This window comes from Chiloscyllium plagiosum, unplaced genomic scaffold (genome assembly GCF_037043375.1).
Source record: "Chiloscyllium plagiosum isolate Xiang-an unplaced genomic scaffold, Cpla_swu_hap1 HiC_scaffold_52, whole genome shotgun sequence".
Taxonomy (NCBI): domain Eukaryota; kingdom Metazoa; phylum Chordata; class Chondrichthyes; order Orectolobiformes; family Hemiscylliidae; genus Chiloscyllium; species Chiloscyllium plagiosum.
In genome coordinates this window covers 10800045-10826386 of record NW_028270190.1, presented here as the reverse complement: position 1 = coordinate 10826386, position 26342 = coordinate 10800045, and positions in this window count along the sequence as shown.

The window sequence follows — 26342 nt, the reverse complement described above, 5'->3', positions numbered from 1 at the left end:
TTTAAGGGCATACGATTGTGAAAATGCAGTCAGCGTTGCGGAGTTTACAGAGACGTAGATTACAAAATTACAGAAGTAATGTCCAGAATTCATATGTAGTTATGTTTTCCTCATCTATAATATTGAATCTACATCTTTTGGTGATCGTTCTCACCAGATTATTTGCTGAAGTTTCTTATTCACATCTTTGCTATTGTTTCCTGCTTCTGCACTCCGTGTCTGCTTCCATGCTTTTTTACCAGGAACAAATCCATTGACCAAAGTGATGCTATTCAGTTGTGAACAAATGACATCCATGACACTTCCTTTTAATCACATGAAATATATTTCCACAGCGAGTGCTCAACACCTTTCATCCATGACCGAAGAGTGCCGGGGAAGACGGTATTGTCGATGTAGTCAAGAGAAAGTTGGATTTTCATTCGAGAAGAAAAAATGTGTCAGTATATGGGAGGAACCCAGGAGAATATTAATAGGCAATAATCAGTTGGAAGCTTGCACACACATGAAGAACTGAAAGGCCGGCATCTGATTTATAGTAATTTCCAGCTTTTACGACGCTTATTTGATAGTATAACCACCTGGAAAGATAGCCTTGCTTGATGTAGGGTGCCTGGGGTTCACCGGTTAATGCTCCTTTCCACAGTAGACAAGTCCCCAGGACCTGATGACATACATCATGGAATGCTGAAGAAGTCAAATGATGAAATTACTGCGGATCTGCGTGAAATAGTTATATCATGTTTTGTCAAAGTGGACGTGCCAGAGGCTTGGAGACGAACAACATTTTTTTTTCACATTTCCAACAGGAATGATTCGTGAAATTACAGGCCAGCAAGTCTTACGATAATAGCAGGTAAATTATTGTAGAAATTTCTTTAAGATTTGAGTTATTCACATTTAGAATAGACGAATGAACATATTTGAAATACTCTCACAATGCCAGGCTATAGTCCAGTAAGGTTATTTGAAAGTTGAAGCTTTCACAGAGCTTTAATTATTTTACATGAACGACTTAAGAACAATGTAGGGATGTTTAATATATCCCCTGTGTTGCATGATACTGTAATCTTCTGCGATAAGTTCTGTGTCTAATTGTCCACTCGGAAAACGACCTCATGATGGAGCAAGGGTCTGAAAGCTCGTGCTTCCAAATAAACCTGCTGGACTGAAAGCTGGTGTTGCATGACATTTAACTTCGTCTATCCCAGTCCCATCACCAGCACCTCCACCTGATTATTAGGAATAGACAAATAGCCTTGAGCAGAGAATTTCGGATCTCACAAACTAGATTGAGTTTGTTTTTGAGGAAATGACAAAATGATTAACGAGCACAGAGCAATATATGTTGCCTCTGTGGACGTTTGGAGGACGTTTGACAAAGTCTCTTAAGTTAGGCCGATGCAAAATCTGAAGTTACGTGGGATCTACTGTGAGAGAAGAACATGGATTCAGAAAATGCTGAGCAATGGATGACGGAAGGTACAATGGAACAATTATTTTCAGGTTGGAAATGTTGACAAGTATGTTCCATAAGAATTACTTCTGGGACACCTGAAAATGATTTGGGTGAGAATTCAGGTATCCTGTTTAATAAGCTTGCCATTAACATCAAGATTGTGGGACCTGAGGACTGTCAGGATGTTTGCCAAGGACACAGCAGGGCGTCAAAAGGCTCAAGACCTGCGTGGAGAAACTACTGTTTGAGGTGATGTAATTGAGATATCTAACGGTAGATGAAGGAATCGGTTAGTTGCATCAAACCTGTCATCAACAGACAAAGAGATGTTGGCTTAGAGGTCTGCTGTTTCCGGGAAGTGGCAATAGATTTAGGTGAGGTCGTCACAAATGCATATGTCATGCCTGTCTATATTAGTGCAGCACACGCCTGAAAATTTGGCGAGTATTGTTGTATACTTATAGACATTTAGTTCGGCCACATTTAGAATATTGAGTACAGTTCTTGACGTCACACGATGAGAAGAATGTGGATGTTTTGGTGAGGCTACATAGCTGACTCATCAGGATGTTGCCCAGTTAGCAATATATTACCTATGGCGTTAGATTTGGAAAAATTAAACTGATTGTATTGAATTGAAAATTGGAGGATGACTGGCAATCTATGAAGAGCTTAGAACATTTCGAGGGCATTGGTTTAATTAATAATTTGATTTTTTTCATCCCAAGTTTGAAATACCAATTACTTGTGAACACAGGCTTCAGATGAGAATGTTTAAGATAAAATTAGATGAGAGACACGTGTTTCGCTTTCGTCCCCAGAGGGTGCTAAGTGTCCGGAACGCACATCAAGAGCAGTGATGAAGGCGGAAACAATGGCCACGTTTCAGACGCATCTTGCCAGATATATGAACAGGCGAGGAATGGAGAGATACGGAGCACGGAGAGGCAAAGTAAGTTTTGTCTCGAAAGGCATTTTGTGTCAGGGAAGTCATGGGAATTCCTGTTCCTGTGCTGAACAGTTCTTTGCTCTTTAACTCTGAAATTACAATGTTGAGAAAGCTCAAGGCATGCTGAGGGTAAATATGTTGCGTTATCTTTAAGGCACCTCTGTTCATCTTGCACTCAATTTTCAGCTGAGTAACTTCACAGAACAACTTCTGTTGATGTCAATCCCACACAGCATATCTCAGTGTTTCTGCTTTGTATTGCTACAAGTGTAACAGATAGATTTTCTCATTTTCACATCTCATATTTAGGCGTAATTTACGTTTCCAAATTTCTTTTCTGACCATTTTCATCGCTTTTCTTTCTTATGATTTGGGCACAAAGGTCATACGTTCTCCTGTTGCAATCTATCCCAATCTAGACCTTTTTTCCATACAGATACATGCATCTGCAACTGTGCTTTTTAAAAAAAAACTTAATGCTTCGATTCCTATCAGTAATTAAGACGATCCATATTCGTTTCTAAATATTACTGTTTTCTCATTACGTAGCCATTGCCAGACACGCTAAGTTTCTCCATTATTTTATTTTCTAATACTTAATAATTAAAGTGTTACGACACGGGTTAAACCTTGTGCTAATTTAAACCGGACACGCTGGAAATCTCACCTCCTGCCATAATCTGCTAAATTTCGAGGATGGGGGGGGGAGAGCTATCCCAAATAAAACTATTTAAAGAAAATAATAATAATATTATTGTTTAAGTCCAAAAGGGAACTTTAGACAACGACCCAATACAACTCCTTTCTCTTAAATCTGTTTTTTATATTTGCCATTATACAATAATGGTATGAAAGTTCACTCTTAAATTTATGAAAAATCTATTTACAAAGCCAATTGTCGTCTTCCGTGTTGACCCTCCTGTGTATGTTCCTGTAGGTCATCTTCGGTCTGCTACACAATTTTCTGACAGCCAGGTACCTTTCAGAGAATGATCCTGGTGGCAGTCTGTTGGTGTTTGGCTGCACTTTTCTGTTCTAAAAGTATGACATTTTTCTTTCCTTCAAAAATTCATGGCAAATTTGAGAATCATCTTCAAATCCCAACACCTCTTTCGAAATTTGAAGAGCCACTTCCCTCACCTTTAATTGAAACAACCACAAGTCACAGAAAGTAAAGAAAATATCTCACCTACTTTCCTTTTCAATATCTGTGGCAGTAATCTGCAAGGCAAATATGCACAACTCTGTCCAAATCACAGACTGAATCTGTCTAAACGTATTCAAATCACAAATCCAAGACCCAAACTGTTCAAGTCCTGGTGGTGAACCCACAAAACATCGGACCGACTCAGTGGTACGATGTAACACAAAAGAGTAACATTCAAATTCGGTTGGATTTTGGATTCTTGGCTATAATTTAAACTGATTGTGCGAATTTGAATTCGTTGTATACCATGACACTGCTGCTCCAGGTATTTGTTTCACAACCAAATGGTTACATTGTTAAATCTTTCACAACACTCTTTGCAAGTCAGAAGTTTCAGCTCCATTAACGTTACAGGACATATTTATAACTTTACCAACCTCCACTAAAGAAAAAATGAACCATCATGTTGAAAAGGTGGCTTCTTTTTTTGTATTCCTTAACCACATTCCCATGACAGACATATAACTACATGTGTATACTTTATCAGTTCAATTTGCGAAAGCGCATCTGCGCTTAATTCTTACGACTCACAGCATTCAGGATTTGTAAATTAAATATCTGCTACATGAGACTCCAATGAAGCATTCTCATATTCTTATTTGTAAAGCGTTCCAAGAATGGCAGGAGATTGTGATCCATGAACAGGACCATCTCTGACAAATTGTTCATAACGTGCACATTAAAATGTTGCAAAGCCAAGGCCAAGCACAGTGGTTATTTTTCGATCGTGGAGTATTTCCTCTGGAAAAGTAACCAAGTGGCTGTTCAATTCCATCATTACCTTCCTGTAGCAATACAGCTCTAACTCCTGTGTCATTAGCATCGAGGGCAACGTTGAGGGGTTCGAAAGGTTTGGTGCAGCTAAATCTGGTGTCCTGTTTAACATTGCTTCTAAAGGTGCAAATGCATCCGGGCATTGTTATATCCACCTTACTGTTCTGTTCTTCTTCATCAAATCTGTTATTTGTGTCACTGCACAAGGCTTTTGAACAATCTTTTGACAGGATCTGCTTAGTTGCAAAAATCGAAGCACTTCATTCTTCGAACTTGGTTGAATAAATTCCTTGATGGCCTTGGTCCTTGCATTCCGTGGGGTTAACCTTCCATGACCGATGGTATGTAGCAAGAACGTCATCTCTTCTTTCACGAATTCAGTTTTGTTTAAGTTTATTACCGGTTTTGCCATTTGTAGTCATTCAACAGTTCTGCCATTTATACGGTGTTGTCTGTCCTGCACTTACAACACCTAAATAGACTGCACAGTGTATTAACGCAGTCACAACTCTGTTCATGAGGGTGTGGAACGTGGCGGGTGTATCAATGTGGTTTGATATAACCCATTTGAGTATGCAAACACAGACATTTCTTTCGCCGTTTCTGGTAAAGTTACCTGCTAATAACCACGCAGAAAGTATAACTTAGTGATTTGACTAACTTGTCCAACTTTCTCAACACAATTCTCCAATCGCTGTATTGCACATACGTCCAATTCTGTTACAGTATTGACCTTCTGATAATCCAAGCAAAGTCGCTGAGTCACGTCCGGGTTTGGTAACTCAGACGATCAGTGAACTCCACTCTCGCAGGCATTGTTCAATGGCATCGTCGTTGAGCATGCCTCATTCAAGACCTGTCTGAGTTTGAAACGATTAACCCAATAGGAGTGTTATTTTATCGGATCATCATTCCCTGAACAATAGCATTAGTCCTCCTCTTTGATTCCTACATATGTCCTCATACTGCCGTAACAAACCTTTCAATTGGGTTCTTTGCGCCTGCGACAGATAGTTTACTAACCTATCCCACTCCTCCAAGTTTTTTCATTTTTTAAACATTAGTTTAAGGCACATCAAAATCAACAATACCTGAATTTGATTCCTCTTTCTGCGGGGCAGTAACTAAAACCTGTTTCTCCAGTTCTTTCTCTCCTGTATATTATGGTTTCAACATGCTCTCGTCACATTCAATACACAGGTTTTTTTTCTGTCTGGCACCTTTACGAGATAGTTCAGCTGACTCAGCTTTCTTCACTTTGATAAGAGCCAACAAAACTGGATTTGAAGAAAGCTCCTAACTGGTAACAACAGTAATACGCCATCACCCGGGAAAACCTCCGAGGCACAGTGTTTTCATCTGCAACCTGCTTCATTGTTGGTTGTACCCTCTTTCGGTGTTTAACTAACTCCCCTACATGATTTAATGTATCTCTCATCTCTGATACGTCATCTAAGTGAGAGATCCATTACTTTGGTCCTGTCAATTTCTCTTCAATTAATTTCAAAGGGCCTTTCACTTCATGTCAGAACATTAAATCGAAGTTTGCAAAGTGAGTAGAGTCGTTTGGGCATCTCGAATGGCAAATGAAACGAATGAGATACGTTTGTCTCAGTTATTCAGGTAACCCCGACAGTATGCTCTCAACATGGTCTTCACTGTCTGAGGCTACTTTTCTAAAGCTCCCTGGGATTCAGGTTAATACAAACTTGATTTAAACTGCTGTATACCAAAGCTATCCATGACCTCCTTTTAACAGCCTCGCAGTAAAGTACCCTTGGTACAATTTAATCTATCTGGGTTATCCATGGCTTGTGAACTAATTTCCCTTACACCTCGACTAATCTTTTTGCCTTGATACTCCGTAATGGAGCTACATCCATTATGGTTAGAAAATATTGGTTCCCACTGTCAGTTCTCAGCAGAGGATCTACGCAATCAATAAAACCCGCGTGAAATGTTCTTCAAATGCGGGATTTTGAACAAAGGCGCTGGTCTTTGTATCGCCTCTGGCTTAACTGCCATTTGGCATGTCTGACACGTATGGGAAAAATTATCCATATCCTTGTGCATTCTCGCCCAATGAAAATTATTTTATACAAGGGCTTGAGTCTTTCGTACATCTAGGTGACTTTCTACAGTTAGGTCATGTGGTGCCAGTAACACCTTCGATCCAAATCCTACCGTTTACACAATCTGGTCCACTTCTGCCTATTTCTCCTCTGCGCCTAAACTGCCCTGGTCTCCATTTCCGTCTAAGGATTTTAGCTCTTAGATAATGACCCTCAGGAATATCCTCTGCCTCCTTTTCGGAATATGAATGGAAGATATCTGACCCTCTGTGTTTACGTTTATCCATCGCTATTACATCAAACAGGGTGTCCACGATCTGAACCACCGTACATTCAACTGTCTCTTTAGTTTTTGCTCGTGCGGTGACTTCTGATATTGGATCTGGTTAATACACAATCTGGGAAAATACCAGTTTACTTCCGTTTTATCTCCTCGGTTTCTTGATCTTCCTTGGACTTCTCCACAAGAAATGGAGTCACTCCCACCTTGAACCTTCTTAACTCATGACCAAGAACAACCTGAATTCCTGGAACTTACTTCTGTCAAACACTATCACTGTAAACTCCCCAGTCTTCAGCTGACAGTCTAATCTGATCTTACATAGGGAACGCTAAATTCCTGTCCACCTATCCCATAAATTCGCACACTTTCGAGGAACAAATCAGTAAGAGTGTAAATTCGCTGATCCCTTACTACCAGCCACTGGTTCGATGCTATGTCTCTCAAAATTATAACTTCTCGTCCAAGTCCCCCTGTTTGTTCTCACTAGACTTTACCCCCAGAGGCGAATCCTTAATAAAGAACAGGTATTAACTCCTTACGCACCCACTGCTGAGGCTGTGCACTTTCCTGAATCGCCTCGGCTTTTTTTTTGGAGTTTTCTTTACTGATTCAGCAATTGCACCGTTTAGCTTCTTATGCAACATTTCTTCCCCACAGCTATTAGTGCTGATCCACAGGGAGAGTTCGATGAATGCATATTATCGCTTTTTGTTTGGTTCACTGCCGTTGTGAAACATTGCAGCAGTAATCTATTTTTTTTCTTTGCAGGATGCTGCCAGATCCAGCCATACCCCTCACAAAACAAGCTTTCTGGAAGAGGAAGGCAGGGTCAAAATGCAGACAATTGTGAAAAATGCAAAACTGATTTGTGAGCCACAAATCTTCGTAAAACGCTGCGGTGAAAACACTGCAAATTTTGCAAAATGGTGCGAGGACGAGTCATGATTTCCGAGTAATACACACCTTAAACGATGCAGTGCAATGGAAAGGTCACATCAGCCGTGACTTGAAACGAGTCACCCCATCACCTACATCTGTGGTATCAACGTCATCCGACACTGTTTCCAACATTTGTTAACCATTTGAGTGATGTTTCAACCAACGTCTAATTCTTGTGATGAACATCACGGAATCAGCGTGACTATTTTGAGATAATCTGTAGATTCTCAGAGAGCGACTGTGGATATCAATGCACTGGCATGGGAAGGGGTTTGAAGGAGGGATCGCCTTAGAGGCAGACAATTGGTTACACTGATCCGGGCCTTGGCGAATACCGGACAGCACAGGCTCGAATTTGAAGAAAAGGAAAGGGAATGGCGATCTTCTTGGGTCCGGGATGATGGACAACTTAGCAGGATGGGACAATCAGAAAGAGAAACGGTGAAAAAGGTCCCTATTCATGGCTCCTTTTGCTGAAAGGTCAAGTTTAATGAATAGAGCCTCGTTCACAGGTGCAAGAAGAATAAAGCACAGGAACTGGCTCTTCGGCCCATTTCGTCCATGGTTTACCAAATGGAAAATAATCCATTTCCCTGTACTTAGTCCATAGCACATTATTTTAAAGCCAGATGCTGCATTGATTAAGAAAGTGTTTAAAGTTTGGTGACAGGCTATGGCTCGTAAATATCCCATATTCTACACAAGAATTAGGAGTGTATTAGTGCAGCATTACTTCACACTGCATATGACGTTTATGAACGAAACTCAGGACGAAAGTCACCATGTTCATTGAAACGTCGAAATATACCTGCGTATTCAATCTAAGCACAGAACTGCGGCAGCTGTGAACAAATCCATAAAGGTACAACACTGTAAGCTCAACTCCCTGGTCAATCGCACAGAGCAAACGCCACACTGGTTTCCCAGGATGGAGGCAACCGTGGGCTGGAGTCGCTGTTCTCGACATTTAAACATTCCGTGAGCATGCTTGCAGTCTCTTTTTGAAGCTGTGTCCATTTTGCAAGTTTCGGTCTGCAAGGTGATTGCTTCAATGGAACAACATTTCTGATTTTGGCATGACGTGTGATCAGTACCCTGTTTATTCCATATATCTCTCCAAGCGATTGTTGCAACTCCATGAGCTCATCCTTTTTTCCATCTGGAAGGTAAATTAATAATTTAGTTCAATTTTCATGAACTTTCTCATGTGAGTAATGTCAAGTTCAGAACTATTTGGATTGGGCCCTGTCGTCTCAGTTGTAACAAGTGCCACATTATTCTTTTGCTCTCTTTCCGGACTGAGAAACGGTTTGAACATATTCACGTGACGCATTGTGAGACCTGGAATTCTTTGAGAGCATTATGTCCGCGGTGGCCAATGGACAATCAGCGCATGCAGTGTATCTGAATAACCAGGTTACATTGATCAAGAAGATGCACAAAAGGCTGCTGCAATAGAAAAAAGTGCACGGCATCGTTGGTAATGTAGGAGCATGTACAGATGATTAGCTCGTGAAAAGAAAGCAGAAGGTGTAGAGAAATGGTTATTTTTTGGGTTTGGCAAACAACGGCTACTGGTTTTCCTCAGGGGCCAGTGTTTTAATCGCAATTGTCCCGTTTGATATCGATGATTTGGAATTGAGAGGCAACTGTACTTTGCCAGTGTTCACATATGACACCACAATGATTGGTACAGCAAAATCCACAGACGTATATAGACAGGTTAAAGAAGTGGGAAAGAGTGAGGCAAGTGAAGTACAATGCTGGTAAATATGGAAGTGTTATTCCGATATTTATGTTTCATAATATAATTTTGTGAATAAATTTAAGTCTTTTTTAAAACATGGTAGTCAACCTAGCTCACTTACTCTGAGGAATTTTCACTGTGCATTTACCGGATCAAATGGTAAAGTTACGGTCTGGGCTGCCTGCTTAAGAATGTTTTGGGTTCTTTTTCTTGAAGCAGAGGAGATTGTATGGTGACCTGATTGAGGTGTGAAAAATAACCACGGACACCAAAATGGAAAACTGTTCTAGCCTCGTGATGGATCAGCAGCGGCGTAGATTTCAGATAAGAGGGAGAAAGGTTTGAGTACATATACATGAAAACGTTATCAGCCTGCGAGTGGTTGAATTTGGAGCTCAATGTCAGGGTTGTGGAGGCAGAAACTAAGAAATATTCAAATGTGAGTTTGTGATAGAAAGCCATGCAAGGCAAAATGATGGAAAATGGGATGGGAATCGTCAAGCAGTTGTTTCTGTTAAAGCAAGTACAAGGAGCTTGAGGGCTGTTACGCCACCAGTGTGGTCAGCTCGTTCAATTATCCCTGGTGGTCCAGTGGTGAGAGATTGGCCCTTTCAGCGCAGCAGCCCACGTTCACTTCCTGACAATTGAGTCTGGGACTTTTTCTTCCTGACAACAATAACAACAAAAGCAAAAACAGACCATCTGTGCCGGGAGTCTTTTCAAGGGCTCAGATCAATTCGTGTACCCGAGAACATCAGAGTCAATGCCCGAGCCTCTGAAAGAAGGAGACGGTGCCTCGACAGTCCCTGCTCCGTCGGACAGTTTTCCCTTCATTCTCCACTGATTCCGATTCGCAAAGCTGAATTTGGGTAACATATTTTGTTTCCTTATCATTCCCCCGACGCGCACTGACTGGGTCAGTGGGTTTGTAAAATGGAATGAAGCCCACGAACAGAGTGTGGGATTATCTCAGCTTCCCCTCCTATGTTCACGCTGGGACATTGACTCAGATTTTCACGGGGGCACTTACTGAGGGTTCCAGCACATCTGGAATCCAGACCTCAAATCAGCTTCAAAGCAAAGTGGAAAGTTAGGTTGCAAGCACCATGCAGAGCTAACATTGATCTCGAGCCAGGTCGGACTCAAAGCTAAAAACACCTCATTTGCATTCAGTCGGGTTAACCATCGGTCGACTGACCCAGTGCACACTTCACCTTTCTATTCTTTATTTGCATTTTTCTCAGTCCTGTTGCTAACACGGACATGAGCAATAACAGTGATGTTCTTAAACTCAACAACCAATAAAGATAATCGCCGTCACTGCTTCACTACAATTCTCCCCACTTCGAGAAGTGGCGACTTTCGTAAAAAAAACACATTCGGCTTCGAGAAGCTTCCATTCACCCTATGTCGGCTCAGCGATTCAATGGGATCACTGCTGATCTGATCACCTTCAAATCCACCTCCTTCATTTATCTTTCAAAAACTCGAGGTAAGCCAAATCTCAAAATCGTAAATTCCCGTTAATTTTCGGAGACTGAGATTACTTAAATGACCTGTGTGAGTTTGCCGGAAGCTCATTAATATGAAACGAGGTAAAAATCACTTCCTGCAATCTAACCCAGTGCAGAGTGAGTCATATAGGAAATGTCAGAAAGCGAAAACATTCCTACTGTTTCTCCCTGCACAGGTGCTCTTCCACGAGTTGAATTTTACAGCGTTTTTCCTTTATCATTGAGACATTTCCCTGGATAAGATGCTCACTCAAACCACAAGCATGTGTACTCGAAAAACTATTTCACTGCAGATTTAATAAACTGAATATCCTTTCCATCAGCCTGATGTACCATTTCTCCCTGCTCCATGTCAATAGAAGCTGCTCAAGGTGAGGTTGCAGCTCCTCACCTCGGTATTTCATCCTTCTCTGTAACGTCCAATTGTATCACCAAATGTATCACTGGAGCCACATCCGCGTGGTTAATCCCTTCCCCATTACCAGTTGGATCTTGGTGGTTGGACCACTCAGTTTCTCTGATTCAAGGCTTGGGAACTGGGATCATATGATCGTCTGCAGCAGTGGGCACTTATTTGAGTGAGGAAATTGGTGATGTAATCGATGTTAAACGACATTGTTCTTGAGAAGTACATTTCGCCAATAGTCTGCAGTATCCCCTGTTCCTCCGAACATTGTCGAAGGCGATCAATCTCAGTGCTCAACAACTTCACAGTGAGCTGAACATTGAACTTTATTGGCCCCAGAGGCTGTGGAGATTCCGAGTTCGCACATCTCAGTCACTGTTTGACAGGTGCTTCTAATGTGCATGTGGTACTGTTCCTGAGATATACTCTGCTACGATCCTTCTTGCTTTTTGGATCGTGCTTTCCATGTGGCGCTGTGGTGGTGCGTGGATGCTGCAAGTTCAGCAACAATCTGAGGTACACCAAGGGTCAATTCTCCCTTTTTCTGCAGGAATCAATCAGTTTTTACATGAAAATATTCTTCTTATGTTGATGATTTTGCCACTTTGAGTACCCGAGCTCTCACACCTCTGCGTTTCATATATAAAAATTCAAACCCACACCTTCTCAGAGATTTCTATCCGTCTCACAATTACTAACACTCCTTTACTTCTCTCCTCCCATTTCAGTGAGGCGATGCACAATCTAACATTCATATTGACACCGTTCAGTCGTTCCTGCTGACGTCACGGTTGCTGGGTGAATTTCCCCAATCCCACTATCTACACATTCAAACCAGGCAATCCATTTAGATGGCACGGTTGTGAGATCAATCCCCATGTAGCAGGTTTTACTGACATGGAGCAGAGATCAGTGGTGCATCAGGCTCAGGAAAAGAACACCGTGCAGTATTGAGCAAAGTGCACGTTTTTGTTTGGAAAATACCAGTTTCTGCATCAATTTTCATCATTTACTTCATGTGCTCATTCAGAGCTAGCCAGAGTATTGTGTGCAGTTCTGCAATTCATATTATTGCAGGTTGTGACTGCACTGGAAAGGGTGCAGAAGTTTATCAAGGATATTGTCTGGTTTAAGACGTTCAGTTATGAACAGAGATTAGACAGACTGGGTTTGTTTTGTTTTCTGAGACCAGAGGAATAGTGAGGAGACACGGTTGAGAGTTACAAGATAATGAGGGATAAAATGGTTGGAGTGAAAGAGTGATCGATCCCCAGGCAGCATAGGTTTAAAGTAAGAGGCAGGAAGGATTGAGTCAATGTGTAGTAAAACTTGATCAGCCAGCGGGTGTGTAAATCTCAATTCACTGTCTGTCAAGGTCGGACACGCGGAAACCCACATAACATTCAGAGTTATTCAGACGTGAATTTATCATGATAAGGCATACAAAAGAAACTGATAGAAAATGGGATGAGGATCGTCAAGCGTTTGTTCCTGAGAAGAGCACGTACAAGGAGCTTGAAGGCTGGTACTCTACCCGCGGAAGACAGTGAAGTGCTGATTTTTGATGGTCCAGTGATGCGGATTCGGCCCTTTCACCGCTGTAGCTTGGTCTGGAGTCCTGCTCAGGGAGTGTTGTGTTTTTCTTCCTGGCAGTGACAACAGAAAAAGCAGATCTTTTCGGACGGGAGTCCTTTCAATGTCCCGGATCAATAATATTTCCGATAGCCTCCAAACCAAAGTCGCAGTCTCTTGAAGAAGACAAGGTGTCCCGATAGTCTCTGCTTCATCCAACAGTTCACTATTTACTCTCCTCTGATTCCGCTTCCGAAAACATTTCGAAAGATTTTCAATGCTGAAACGAGACTATTTATTTTGTTTCCTTGCCATTCCCCGGAGCCACATTGATTACGTGGGTGGGATTGGGAAATGGAAATGGGCACTTGAGCAGCGTGTCGGACTATTTCAGCTACGCCTCCTTTGATGACGCTGGGACATTGACTCTGATGTTCTCGTGGACGTTTACTGAAGGTTTCTGCAGATCTGATATTCAAAGCTCTACTCAGCTTCTCAACAATGAGGAAGATCAATTTTTGAGTGTAATAAATGCCAACATTAAATGAAAGCTGTGTGGGAATAGAACTCACAAACGCCTGATCTATAATGGGTGGCGACATTCATTGCGGCCCTGGCCCTAAGCGTCCTTCAGCCTTGCATGCTACAGAGTTCTCATCTTAATTCGATCATGATCAACAGCAGTCATGTTCACACGTTGAACAACCAGAATGATAGTCATCTTCACTGCTTCAGTCCAATGGCTTGCACTTTGTGGAGCGGGAATAAAGAAAATGCATTTGTCGTCATGAAGCTTCCATTCACCCTCTCCCTGCTCAGCAATTCAATGGGATCACCGCTGATCTGGTGAATTTCAAATCCGCTCGTTTTTCATTCATAACTGGAGGTAAACTCGTGCTTAATCACAAGACCGCATATATCTTTTTTTTGGAAGTTTAGTTTAAATTGAATAATATGAAACGAGCTGAAAATCCCTTCTTGCATTTTAATCCAGCACAGAGTTAGCCATACGAGAAATGTCAGAAAGTGAAAATATTCACCCGTTTCTCTCTGCACAAATGCTGGTCCCCGTGTTAATCTTTGCAGAAATTTTCTTTATAACTAAGAAATTTTGCTGTGACACATGCTCTCTGAATCCACGAACATGTGTTCTGCTAAAAACTATTTCACTTCAGATTAAAATAGCTGAGTAACCTTTCCCCAGCCTGATATCCCAATGTTCCCAGTCAACAGAGGCTGCTCCAGTTGAATTTGGGGCTCCCATCCTAATGTCCCAATGCTCCTTGTTCTATGTCAATCGAACCTGCTCCCGATAGGTTTTGGCTCGCAGCCATGGGCATTCATGCGCCCCTACACCGTCAGCGAAGGACCTTGTGCTCACTGATTGCATCGTTGTATCCACATCCGCGCACTCATTTCATCCCTATTTTCAGTTGGATCTCCGGAGCTGCGCCACTCTCTTTCTCTGATTCTGCTCCTGTTACTGAATTATATAATCGTCTGCAGCAGTGGTTACTTCCTTGAGTGTACAAGTTGGTGAAGTAACCAATATTAATCTACACTGTTATTGAACTACCCTGCGTTGTCCCTTCACCCTTGGAAGTTTAGTAGAAGTCTATCAATCTCAGTCTGCAGAAAAGTCAGAGTGGGCAGACTTTTTATACTTCGAAATCCGTAGAGGCTGTTTAAATTCTGCTTTGCCCCGTCTTAGTCACTGGTTGGCATGAATTTCTTTTGTGCATCTGGTGCCGTTCTTGACATATGCTCTGCCACTATCCTTATTCCATTTGCATCCTGTTTTCCCATGTGGTGCCGGGGTCTTGGTGTAGTTATTAACTGACGTTTTCGCCACAGTGATATCAGGTCGAATCTGAATTGTGACTTTGTTTCACGTTTTGCTAACATCGTATGTGCTTAGCGAACGCAGGAAGGAATCAGTGATTTTTAAATTGAAAACATTCTTCGAGGTGATCATTTTGCTCCTTCAAACACCCGCTTCCTCACATCTCTGCATTTTATATATCAGGATACAAAACCCACCCATTCTTGGAGATTTCTCTCCTTCCCACACTCAAACAATCCTCCCTTTCGTCCTTATTCACATTCCACCGAGGCGATGCACAATCAAAGACTCACATTGATACCATTCAGTCCGTCCTGATGGGGTTATTGTTGCTGGATGAACTTCCCCCACTCCCACCATCTGGACCTCCAATCTAGTCAATTCCTTTATTTGCCACGGTTCTGAGATCAATCCTCATGCAGCAGCTTTTTACAAATATGGACCAGAATTAATCGAGCATCAGGCTCAGGTAAAGAACACAGTGCAATACTGAGCAAGGGTACTTCATTAGAAAAGACCAATTTCCGTGATTATCTGCATTACTTGTTTCGTTTATTCATTTGGCTCGAGCTGGAGTATTGTGTGCAGTTCTGCATTTCTCATTACAGCAGGTATATGATAGGTCTGGCAACGGCGCAGAAGATCTTTACCAGGACATTGACAGGTTGAATAGTTTCACTTATGAAGAAGGATTGGACAGAGTGGTGATGTTTTTTTGCTGAGAACAAAGGGGATTGTGACGAGACATGACTGAAATGTACATATTATTGAGGGATACGGGTAGGGCTGATTGAAAGAAACTTTATCTCTTGATAAACCACCATGGGACGTAGACTTAAGGTAAGAGACAGAAAGGTTTGCGTGGATATGCAGAAAATAATTAGCAGCCAGCGGGTGGTTGAATCTGGAGCTCATTCTCTGTCAGGTTTGGAGAAGCAGAAACCCACATAACATTCAGAGGTAATCAGATGTGAATTATTTTCATGCTAAGTCAAACAAGGCAAAGTAATGTAAAATGGGATTAGGATTGTCAAGCAGTTGTTTGTGACATGAGCACGTCCAAGGAGCTTAAGAAATGTTATGCCGCCCGTGTGTCTGGTGTCAGTACTCATTGCTGACGTCCAGCAGTTTGGGTTTGGTGCTTTCACCGACTCAGCCCGGGTTCAGTTCGCGGTCATGGTGTGAGGGCATTGTGTTCCTGACAGCGACAACCGCAGAGGCAGAAAATCTGTGATGGGAGCCCTTTCAATGCCTCAGATAAATTAATGTCCCGCAGACCATGAGACGATGTCGCAGAGTCTTGAAGAAGGGCAAGGTGCGTCCGCAGTCCCTGCTCAGTCGGAAAACGCAACCGACATTCTCCTCTGATTCCGCTTCCGAAATAATTTCTAAGATTCCGAATGCTGAGACTCGGCTATTTATATTTTTTCCCTGTCATTCCCAGGAGCTCCAGTGATTGCGACGGTGTGTTGGAAAATGGGAAGATGCCCATAAGCAGCGTGTGGGACTATTTCAACTTCACCTCTCGTGATGACACTGGGACATTGACACTGGTGGTCTCGGGGATATTCAGTGAATATTCATGCAGATCGCGAATTGCAACATCAACTCGGCTTCAGAGCAATGGGGAAAGTAAATTTGTAATTGCAATAAAAGCCTGCATTAAACTCGAACGAAATAGGAGTTGAAGCTACAACCACCTTATCCACAGTCAGGTGCAATACCGATTGCGCAGCTGGCGAGTGCATGCTGAAAAGTAGCGAGTTAAACATGGACATGAGCAATAGCAGTCATGTTCACAAGTTGAACAACCGGAAAGACAATCACCGTCACTGCTTCACCCCAAAGGCACCCATTTAGTTTTAATTGATTGGTTTCGCAAGCAAAACGCATCTGTCCTCTTGAAGCTTCCATTCACCTTCTGTCTGCTCAGCCATTCAAAGGGATCACCGCTGACCTGAGAAACTTCAATTTAACTTGCCTGATTTTCCTCCTTAACCAAGGTAAACTCGAGCCTAATTACAACGTCGTACATTCCCGTTAATTTTCGGAGCTTTAGTTTACTTTAATAACCTGTGCAAGTTTGCAGGAAATTGAATAATATGAACGAGTTGAAAATGCCCTTTTGCAATTTATCCCAGGGCAGAGTCAGCCATGTGACAAAAAGTAAAGAGAGAAAGCATTGCCTCCTTTTGTCTCCGCACATATTCTCCTCCAAGAGTTCAATCTTTGAAGGATGTTTCTTTATAATATACATATTTCCCCGGGACAGATAATCCCCCAGTTTGAAAATATGTGCCCTGTTTAAAACTATTTCACTTCAGATTAAATAGCTGAGTAGCCTTTCCCCAGCCTGATATCCCAATGCTCCCTGCTCGACGTCAACAGAAGTTGTTCCAAATGAAGTTTCTGCTCACAGACTCGACATTTCTCGTGTCTCTATACGGTCATTGAAGGACATCCCGCTCACCGATTGTATCAGAAAACTTGGATTCCGCCAACAGCCTGTTTTAGTGGCTCCTGGAAGTCGTGGGATCACCAGTTTCTGTGATGCAATTAGACAGCGCGTTTGGCTGTTCACCAAAGGATTGGTCGTTGGAGGCCACCCAGGAGCGGATCTACCACTGTTTTCACTTCATGTGTTTTCTTTCCTGTGCAGTTTCATGTTTTTAATGGGGTGACGAAAATGGTCCACAATCGGAAATCGCATCCACAACACAAAGAAGTTTCTGTATTGTAATAATTACTAACGTAAAGGACTCCGGGTGCTGGGAATCTGAAACAAAAAGAAAAAGTGTTGGGGAATCTCAGCCGGTTTGGCAGTACCTGTGGGAGAAAACAGAGTTCTGATAAAGTTCAGAAGAAGCATTCTGAAACGTTGCCTCTGATTCTCTCTCCACAGAAGCTGCCAGACCTGCTGAATATTTCCTGCAATTTTTGCTTTTGTTTTCACCTCAATGTCCATTTCGTCTATCAGTATGATCGAACTGGATTCACCATGGACCGGCATTTAACCCTTTCGAAAACAGCGGTGATTGAATTAAGATAAAATCAAAAATGATTGCATGGGTGCCATGGGAGTGGGTTGGAATCAGAGATGGACCCGGGTGTCCCTGAGGGCCCAGTCCCTGCAGGATGCTGACAAAGCAGGAAAGTGAAACATAAATGTCTGGTGGTGGCCCCACAATGTAGTTGGTGGAACTTGCCGCTCATAATCATTTGGCGCGCTGTGGAAACTGTTGTTCCCAAGACCAGAAGAAACTGCAAAGAATCATGAAGACGGCACAGTCCATCACGCAAGGAGCCATCCACTTATAGTTCCCGCTGTCTCAGGAAAGCAACGGACAGAATCAAAGACCCCTCGCACTCCCATTATAATGTCGAAAATCGTCTTGCATGAGGCAGAAGACAAAAAATGTTTGATACGCGCGTGTGGATTCAAGAACAGATTCATCCCCAAAACTATTAAAGTTCTCAACGAAACTCTCAAATTTTAAATTTAATTTTAATCTTAGTCACTGTGCACCTTCTCTCTGCAGCCATAACATTGTATCCTTCACTCTGTTCTATTATTTTCATGCACTTTGTATAATATGTCACACACAGAACAAAGTGTTTTACTGTACATGGAAACATGCAATAATAATAATAAATCAAAGATATTGGTGGAGTGGCAAATAAAACGAGTTGAATCCACTTTTAAGGTAGAAACTGTATCTTTCTGAGGCCCCGTTGGAATTGACAGTTCCGGTAGCCATGTCACAAACGTTTCCTATATTAGTGCCCTCACCACCATGTTCTATCCCCTCCCACAACACTGATAGGATCCGTCTGGTCCTCTCGTTCATCCCATAAGCATCCGCATCCAAAAGACCGCAAGCTAAAGTTTCGGCTATTTCAAATTCAGTTGTCCTATGGCCACTAGCCAAAAGAATCCAGTGCATGTTACCTGTCCGTGGCAACATGTGATAAGGACTGCGGCAGAGGGAAGTTCTCTTAAATCTCACCTACTGGCAGCACATCTCATCAACTAGGAGAAGGTGAGTACCGCAGATGCTGGCGGTTAGAGTCGAGAGTGTGGTGCTAGAAAAACACAACATTCCTGATGAAGTACTTTTTCCCAAAACTTCGATTCTCCTGTTCCTCGGATGCTGCCTGTGATGCTGTGCTTGTCCAGCACCACACTTTCGCACATGTCATCACTTGGAACCACAGGACAATCTTCATTGAGCAGTACTCATCAGGCAGGTGAAAGATGGATCAGAGAAGAAGAGGAAAAGGGAGAAAATGTTCGCTACCACGTCTGTGAGAGAAGAGACTCCTGCCCCCCAATGATTTAATGAAATCTTCACATTTCGTGCCGACAGTCTGTTTGCCCTCTGGTGTCAGTACTGATTCCAATTGTCACGGTTGTACACTTGCTTTATTTCCCTCTTATAGAACGGACGCTGCGAAATTTGAAAGGTTCAGAAAAGATTTACATGCATGTTTTCAGGTTTGAAAGGTTTGACGTAAAGGGAGAGGCTGAATTGTTACGGGCTGTTCTCCCTCAAGTGTCAGATGCTGAGGGTGAACTGACAGAGCTTCAGAAAATCATGAGGGACATCGATAGGATAAACAGACTAAGTCTTTTTCTCTGAGGTGGAGGAGTCCAGGACTAGAAACCATAAGATTGGGGTAATAGGGGCAAGATTTAATGGGGACCGACAATGCAACCTTTTCATGAAACTGATAGTGTATGTACGGAATGAGCTATTAGTGGAAGTGGTGGAGGTTGGTACAATTACAGCATTTAGAATATAGAACATAGAATATAGGGAAATACAGCACAGAAAGCCCCGGAGGCCCAAGACGTTGTGCTGAGATGTTATCCTAATGAAAAATATGGTAACTTAACCTACGTACCACTCAAAACACTGCTATCCATGTGCATGTCCAGCAGTCGCTGAACTGTTCCCAATGGCTTCGCTTCCACCACCTCGGCTGGCAACGCATTCCATGCATTCAAAGCAGTCTGCGTAAAGAACTGACCTCTGGTGTCTCCTATTTACCTTCCTTCTAATACCTTCAAACTATGACTTCTCGGACTAGTCAATCCTGCGCTGGAGAAAGGTCTCCGGTTATTGACTCTATCTATTCTTCTCATAAGTTTGTATACCTCGATCAGGTCTCGTCTCTTCATTCTTCTCTCCAGAGAGAAAATTCCGAGTTTATTCAAACCCTCTTCATAAGCCAAACCCTCCAGTCCATTCAGCATCCCGGCGAATCTTCTTTTAAAACCTCTCCAAAGCCTCTGTATCTTTCCTTTAGTAGGGCGACCAGAACTGGACACAATATTCTAAGTGTGGCCTCAACAGGGAGTTATGGAGCTGCAGCAAAACCTCGCGGCTCTTAAACTTGATCCCTCTGTTAATGAAAGCCAAAACACCATATCCTTTCTTAACGACCTTATGCACTTGGGTGGCAACTTTAAGGGAACTATGTACTTGTAAATCCAGATCTCTTTGTTCCTCCACACTGCCAATAATCCTGTCTTTAATCCTATATTCAGCATTCAATTTCGACCTTCCAAAATGCATCGCTTCGCATTTATCCAGGTTGAACTCCATCTGCCATTTCTCAGCCCAGTTCTGCACCCTGTCTGTGTCGCAATGCAGCCTGCAGTCGCCATCCATACAATCGACGAAATCGATGATACCTCCAACCTTTGTGTCATCTGCAAAATTACTAACTCACCCCTCAACCTCCTCATCCAAGTCATTTATAAAAACTGCAAAGAGCAGAGGCCCAAGAACAGAGCCCTGCGGTACCCCACTCAACACTGTCCTCCAGGCAGAATACTTTCCATCTACAACCACTCAGTGCCCTCTGTCATCCAGCCAATTCTGAATCCAGACAGCCAAATCTCCCTGTATCCCATACGTCCTGAATTTATGAATAAACCTACTATGGGGAACCCTATCAAATACCTTGCTGAAATCCATATGCACCACATCCACTGCTCGACCGTCATCGATCTGTCTTGACACCTCCTCAAAGATCTCAAAAAGTTTCGTGAGGCATGACCTGCCCCTCACAAAGCCATACATTTAAAAGGCATCTGGCTGAGTATATAAATAGGAAGGGTTGAGAGGAATATGGGCCAATGTTGGCAAATGGGACTAGATGAATTTATGATATCTGGATGGCATAGACGAGTTGGATCAAAGGAACTGTTTCTGTGGTGTACAATTTTTGTGACTCCATAATTAACTAACGTATCATGCCTGAACTGATGCTGCTTCCCAAACTCAATAACCAATGAAAAATGTTACTGAGGAATTGTCGATTGTCTGTCTTAGATTCCTGTGATCACGAACACCCCAAAAAATCAACAATAGTGTGTCATTTGGAAGAACTGTGTGAGATGTCAAGTGAGCCCTTTCTTGCTGTTGAGAACAAGAAGTTGTCTTTTCCAAGCAAAAAATGGTGACGCTGATGAGCTTATTACTCGTAACTGGCAAAACATTTATTAAAGGGGATTGATGCTCAGTACGATGCTCATTATTACTTAATCTTGCCCCATTAATACACAGGATCCCAAAGTACAAACCACTGAACAGAATCTAAGTGTGGAGAAATTCCGACACTGACGTTAATGGATTCTTGCGGAACCAGCTCGTCACTTGCTTCTCCAGATATCTACAGTGGACATCCCAAATCTCCATCTGTGGGTGTGCTCAATGGGCTAAAGTCACATTCACCCCTTGTCTATGGATACTGGCATCCAGAATCAGACATATGTCAACCTTTCCACATCATCGCAGCTCAGCAACAACCTTCTTACAATCCATGTTTATACCGCTAGGTTACTGGGACAATTTGCGCAAAAGAAAAATTGCCCAGCTTACCGATTGGATGTGGCTGCATCATTGCTCCTGCAGCTGCTGTGGTTCCATGTCACATGATGCATGATCAGATGTAATCAACTAGATCTGTTCATGGCCCAGGAAAGGAGCTGAGAGTTTCCCATACTGTGCGTAAATGTGTAAGTGTTTGCATGTGTGTATGCCTGAATGCAGGGGTGTCTGTAAGTCTGAGAGTGTGCGTCTAAGTAGCTGAGTATTACTTTTGCGTATGCGTGCGAATGCATGCAAGTGTGTGTGTGTTTGCGTGCATGTATCAGTTCATGCACACGCTCATGTGTGTTTCTGAGAGTGTGAATGTATCTGATTATAGTCCAACAGTTTTAATTGGAAGCACTAGCTTTCATAGTGCTGCCCCTCATCAGTTGGTTGTGGGCGCAGTAATACGAATGCTAATGCTTCCAATGCAACCTATTGGACTATAACCTGGTGTTGTGTGATTTTTAACTTTGCACACCCCAGTCCAACACCGGCATCTCTAAATCAAGCATATATCTGTGAGAACACAAGTTTGTGTATCTGTATATCTATGTTAATGTGCCAGACTGTTGTGTGAATGTTTGTGAAAGGACTTGTGCATGTGTATATTTGACTCTGTGACTCTGTGTGTGTGTGTGTGGGAGAGAGACAGAGACACATAGACAGTGTCAGTCAACAGAGTTGCACAGAGACAGAGACAGAGGGAAAGGCAGAGGGGAGGTGGGGGTGTGGGAGAGAGACAGAGCCAACCATACTCGCAGAGACAGAGGGATATTAACAGACAGCACCGGGGCAGTCATAAAGGGGATGGGAGAGAGAGACCCACACCGGTAAAGACGGAGACATAGTCAAGACGGATGGAGAAAGAGAGTGACGAACACACAGTGGGAAAATCAGATAGGAGAGGGGCGGTGACAAACCTGGAGACCGTCAGTAAAAGAAAGACAGGCCCAGAAGCAGAAAAGAAGAAGCAGGCTTCAAGTGGGGTAAACATAAGATAGAGCTTGATGTTGTTGAGAGAGATAGCAAGAAATGAAACATGAGTGGAGACGAGGGAAGAGAGTGCTGAAAGAGACGCGAAAAAGACAACAAAATAGAAAGACAGCAAGACACATAAACAGGAGGGCACAAGAATGAGGGAGGAGGAGTCAATGTAGAAGAGAGAGAGAAAGACAACGATAAATAAAAAAATGGATGTAAATGGAGAAAAATGAGCAATTCAAAAACGATTAAATTACTGGAAAAAAAAGAGACTGAGCGACACCATGAGGGAGTGCAGGGCAGAGAAACCGAAAAACGAAAGGCGGGGTGAGAGTGGCGAAAAGAGAGAATGGAGGAGTTAATCATGTGGACAGGATGGGCCGAATGGCCTTACTTCCGCTCCGATGTCTATGTCTTATCTAAATAAGTGCCAGAATCCGACACAATCCACAAAATCCAGAGCACAGTAAGCACCCATTAATTCATCTATTTTTTTGTCGCAGTGGTTTGATCTCTGCAGCATTTTGGAGAGGGGATATCCACAGGATCACCATCCTCTGAGTGAAGACAGTACTTATCTCAGTTTTGCATGGCCATGTCTTGTGAAATGCGAAAGAATAGCAAGGCTTCTGCCGTACGTTCATGCATTTCCTATGATTATGAAATGCTGTTGGTGTTTAAGGTTTATGTCCTCAGCCAACTCCATGAATTCTCAGTCTGATACGCCATTCTTCACAATCCTGGAGAATTTAATATTGTGTTAGCAGGATTTCTAATCTTGCGACGGTTACGCAAGCCTATTTAGTCACCATGGTCATCGCAACAAACTTTTTCCTCTTTTTGTGTTTTGATCATCGTCCGTTGACCATATGAAATTTAAATACGTAGAAAATAGGGCACGAGTAAGTCATTCAGTGCTTGAAGTCTGCGACACCATGCAACATGTTGGCGGCTGATCGGCAAACTCCGTCCGCATTTCCCACTTTCCCCCATAAAAGATGACGCCTATAATTCAAAGAACAATATTGAACGCGTTCATGAAAACGTTCAATGTTTAGGCGTCAGTGACGTTCCGCTGCAGAAATTTCTGCAGGCTCTCTATTCTCTGGGTTAAGAGATTCTGCTCATCTCAGTCCGAAATAGCCCATCATGCATCTTCATGTTATGACTCCCTGGTGTATACTCCATAATGACCTAAAGCAACCTTCCTGCGTTTAGCCTGTCTATTCCTGTTAGAATTTTATACTTTTCTACGAACTACCTCGTCATTCATTTAAACCCAGTGTATACAATCCCAACAGAATCAGTCTCTTTTCATACATCTGTCCTGCCTTTCCAGGAAGTAGTTCATTAAACGTTTTCTGCGCTCCGTCCACCGTCAGATCATCCTTCCACAGATAAGGAGACCACAGCGCCACACACTCATCCACGTTTGGTCTCAACAAGATACTGTACATTTTCTGCAATCCATCCCTTGTCCTGTGACTCGAATTCCCTCGCTATGAAGACCAAAACACCATTTTATCATCTGCTGCACCTTCTTGTTTACTTTCAGCGAGAGGTGTAGAAGGACACCATCTCTTGTTTTAATGTCTACTGCTTTTCGATTAGCAACTATTTTTTTCTGGACAAGTCACTCTCTCAGAGTCACAGAGTCAGTGTCATACTATACAGAAACAGATGCTTTTCTCCAACTCGTCCATACGAGTATCTTTCAATTAAAGAGTGCCACCTGCCTGGCACATAACGCCTGGCACATAACGAAGCAAATTTTCCTGTCTATGTACCTGTCCAAATGTGCTTAAAATATATAATTATGCCGACCGCTACCACTTCGTCTGGCAGCTCGTTCCATCCATGCACCACCCTCTGTGTAACGAAATTCCCTCTCAGGGCTGATTTGAATCCTTTCTCTTTAACTTTAAACCAAAGTGCTGTAGTTTTTGACTCTCTGCTCTGGGAAAAAGATCTTGGCAATTCACTTTATTCCTGCCTCTCATGACTTTGTAAATGCCGTAACGTGACGACTCCTCTGGCATTCTCTGGAAGAAAAGTCTCAACTTATCTAACGTCTGCGTATAACTCAAACCCAACAGTATCAAGAACATTCTTGTGAATTGAATCTACAATCTTTCTCAGAAAACATCATTCGGCTGAAAGCAAAAGGACCAGATCTGTGAAGCAGTATTCTAAAGGTGGCCTCCCCAATGTCCAACACAACTCCAAAGCCGATAGTCAATACTCTGACAAGTGAGGTCAAGAATGCAAAATGGCTTCTTCACTACCCTATCCCCTCTGCCTCAACTTTCAATGAACTGTGCACCTGCACCGCAAGTTTCCTCTGTTCAACAACTCTCCCCAGATTCGTACTATCTTGGAACAAATGGATCATGGCCTGGATTATTAATGAGGGTGAGATCCGCAGCACATGCTGCTCAGAAACGGAGTTGTGCTTATTGCAAACGCCAGACACATTTCCAATTGCTTGACAATCACCTCTGCTCATCGCAGTTATTCATCTCTGTCGGCTCCAGCTTCTGCTCCTGCAGTTGCGCTAAGTGATCTGAGAAAACGATGACATCAGCACACGCATCCAGCTTCAATTTAACACGATGTTGCCAGAACATGAAGCGTCTCTCGGAAAACAGGGGCTCACACCCATTCTCAGATCGTTAGGCAGAGAGAGATCGAAATTGCACCAACAGAGAAATCAAAATGGATAAGATATAGATAAAATTTAGAAAGGGATAGTAACATAATTGAGGACTTGAAGAATAAGGCAAGGACAAATTTGCAAAAAAAAAACCCAGACCAACGGAGAAAATGGAAGGACGTACACGCAGAGTGTTATCACGTGAGACTGATTTATATAGAGAGAATGACAGTGGAAGACGCAGACAAAAGAAACACAGGGCAAATGAAAAAGTATAAAACAGAGGAAGGCGATAACAAAGGGAGATAGCCATGGAGAAGTTTGGGATTGAGTTGGGTGTCTGTTTAGGATTTATCTTGATGAAGTTGGGAGGCACATTCATGTTCCGGATATGAGGTCATATCAACTCAAGCCTGCAGGAGACATTTATTGGACGGTGCAAAGATCCGTTTCCATGGTGCACGATGTATTGATACCATTGTTTGCATCATGTGCCGGGGACAAAACACTCAGAACAGAATGAACTCTGAAGAGACTAACATAGTGGGACCATTCAGAAGATGCTAACCAATAAAGAGATTACACATAGCATACACTGAACAACACAATGACATCACTCAGAACGCATCGACCACTAGAGAGACATCGTATAGGAAGAACTGGCCATTAGAGACATAATTCAGAAGTCACTGACATATCGGGAAGCTTTGCTTAGGCTGTGATAGCAGTACCTACTATCTGCCTGGTCCTGTGCGATTCACTGAGCTCTGTAATCTAGCAGGAGCCTGAGCCAACTCAGTGATCTCCATGCAGCATTACAAGGATCCAGGATGGTAGTGCAGGACTGCTTTGGGAGAGACTCAGAGGAACCAGCTCGGAGCTCCCTGCTCGGTGCTCCATCAGGCTCTTCTGTCAGTACAGACTAACTCTCTATACGCACCCAAGGACCTTGCTCAGAGTACTCTCAACCTTAGTGTTTGTGCTGGAAAAGTTGAGGACCAGAGATTTCTGATGCCTTTTGATAAACATAATGGTTTTCTCCATGGAGTTGATGTTGAT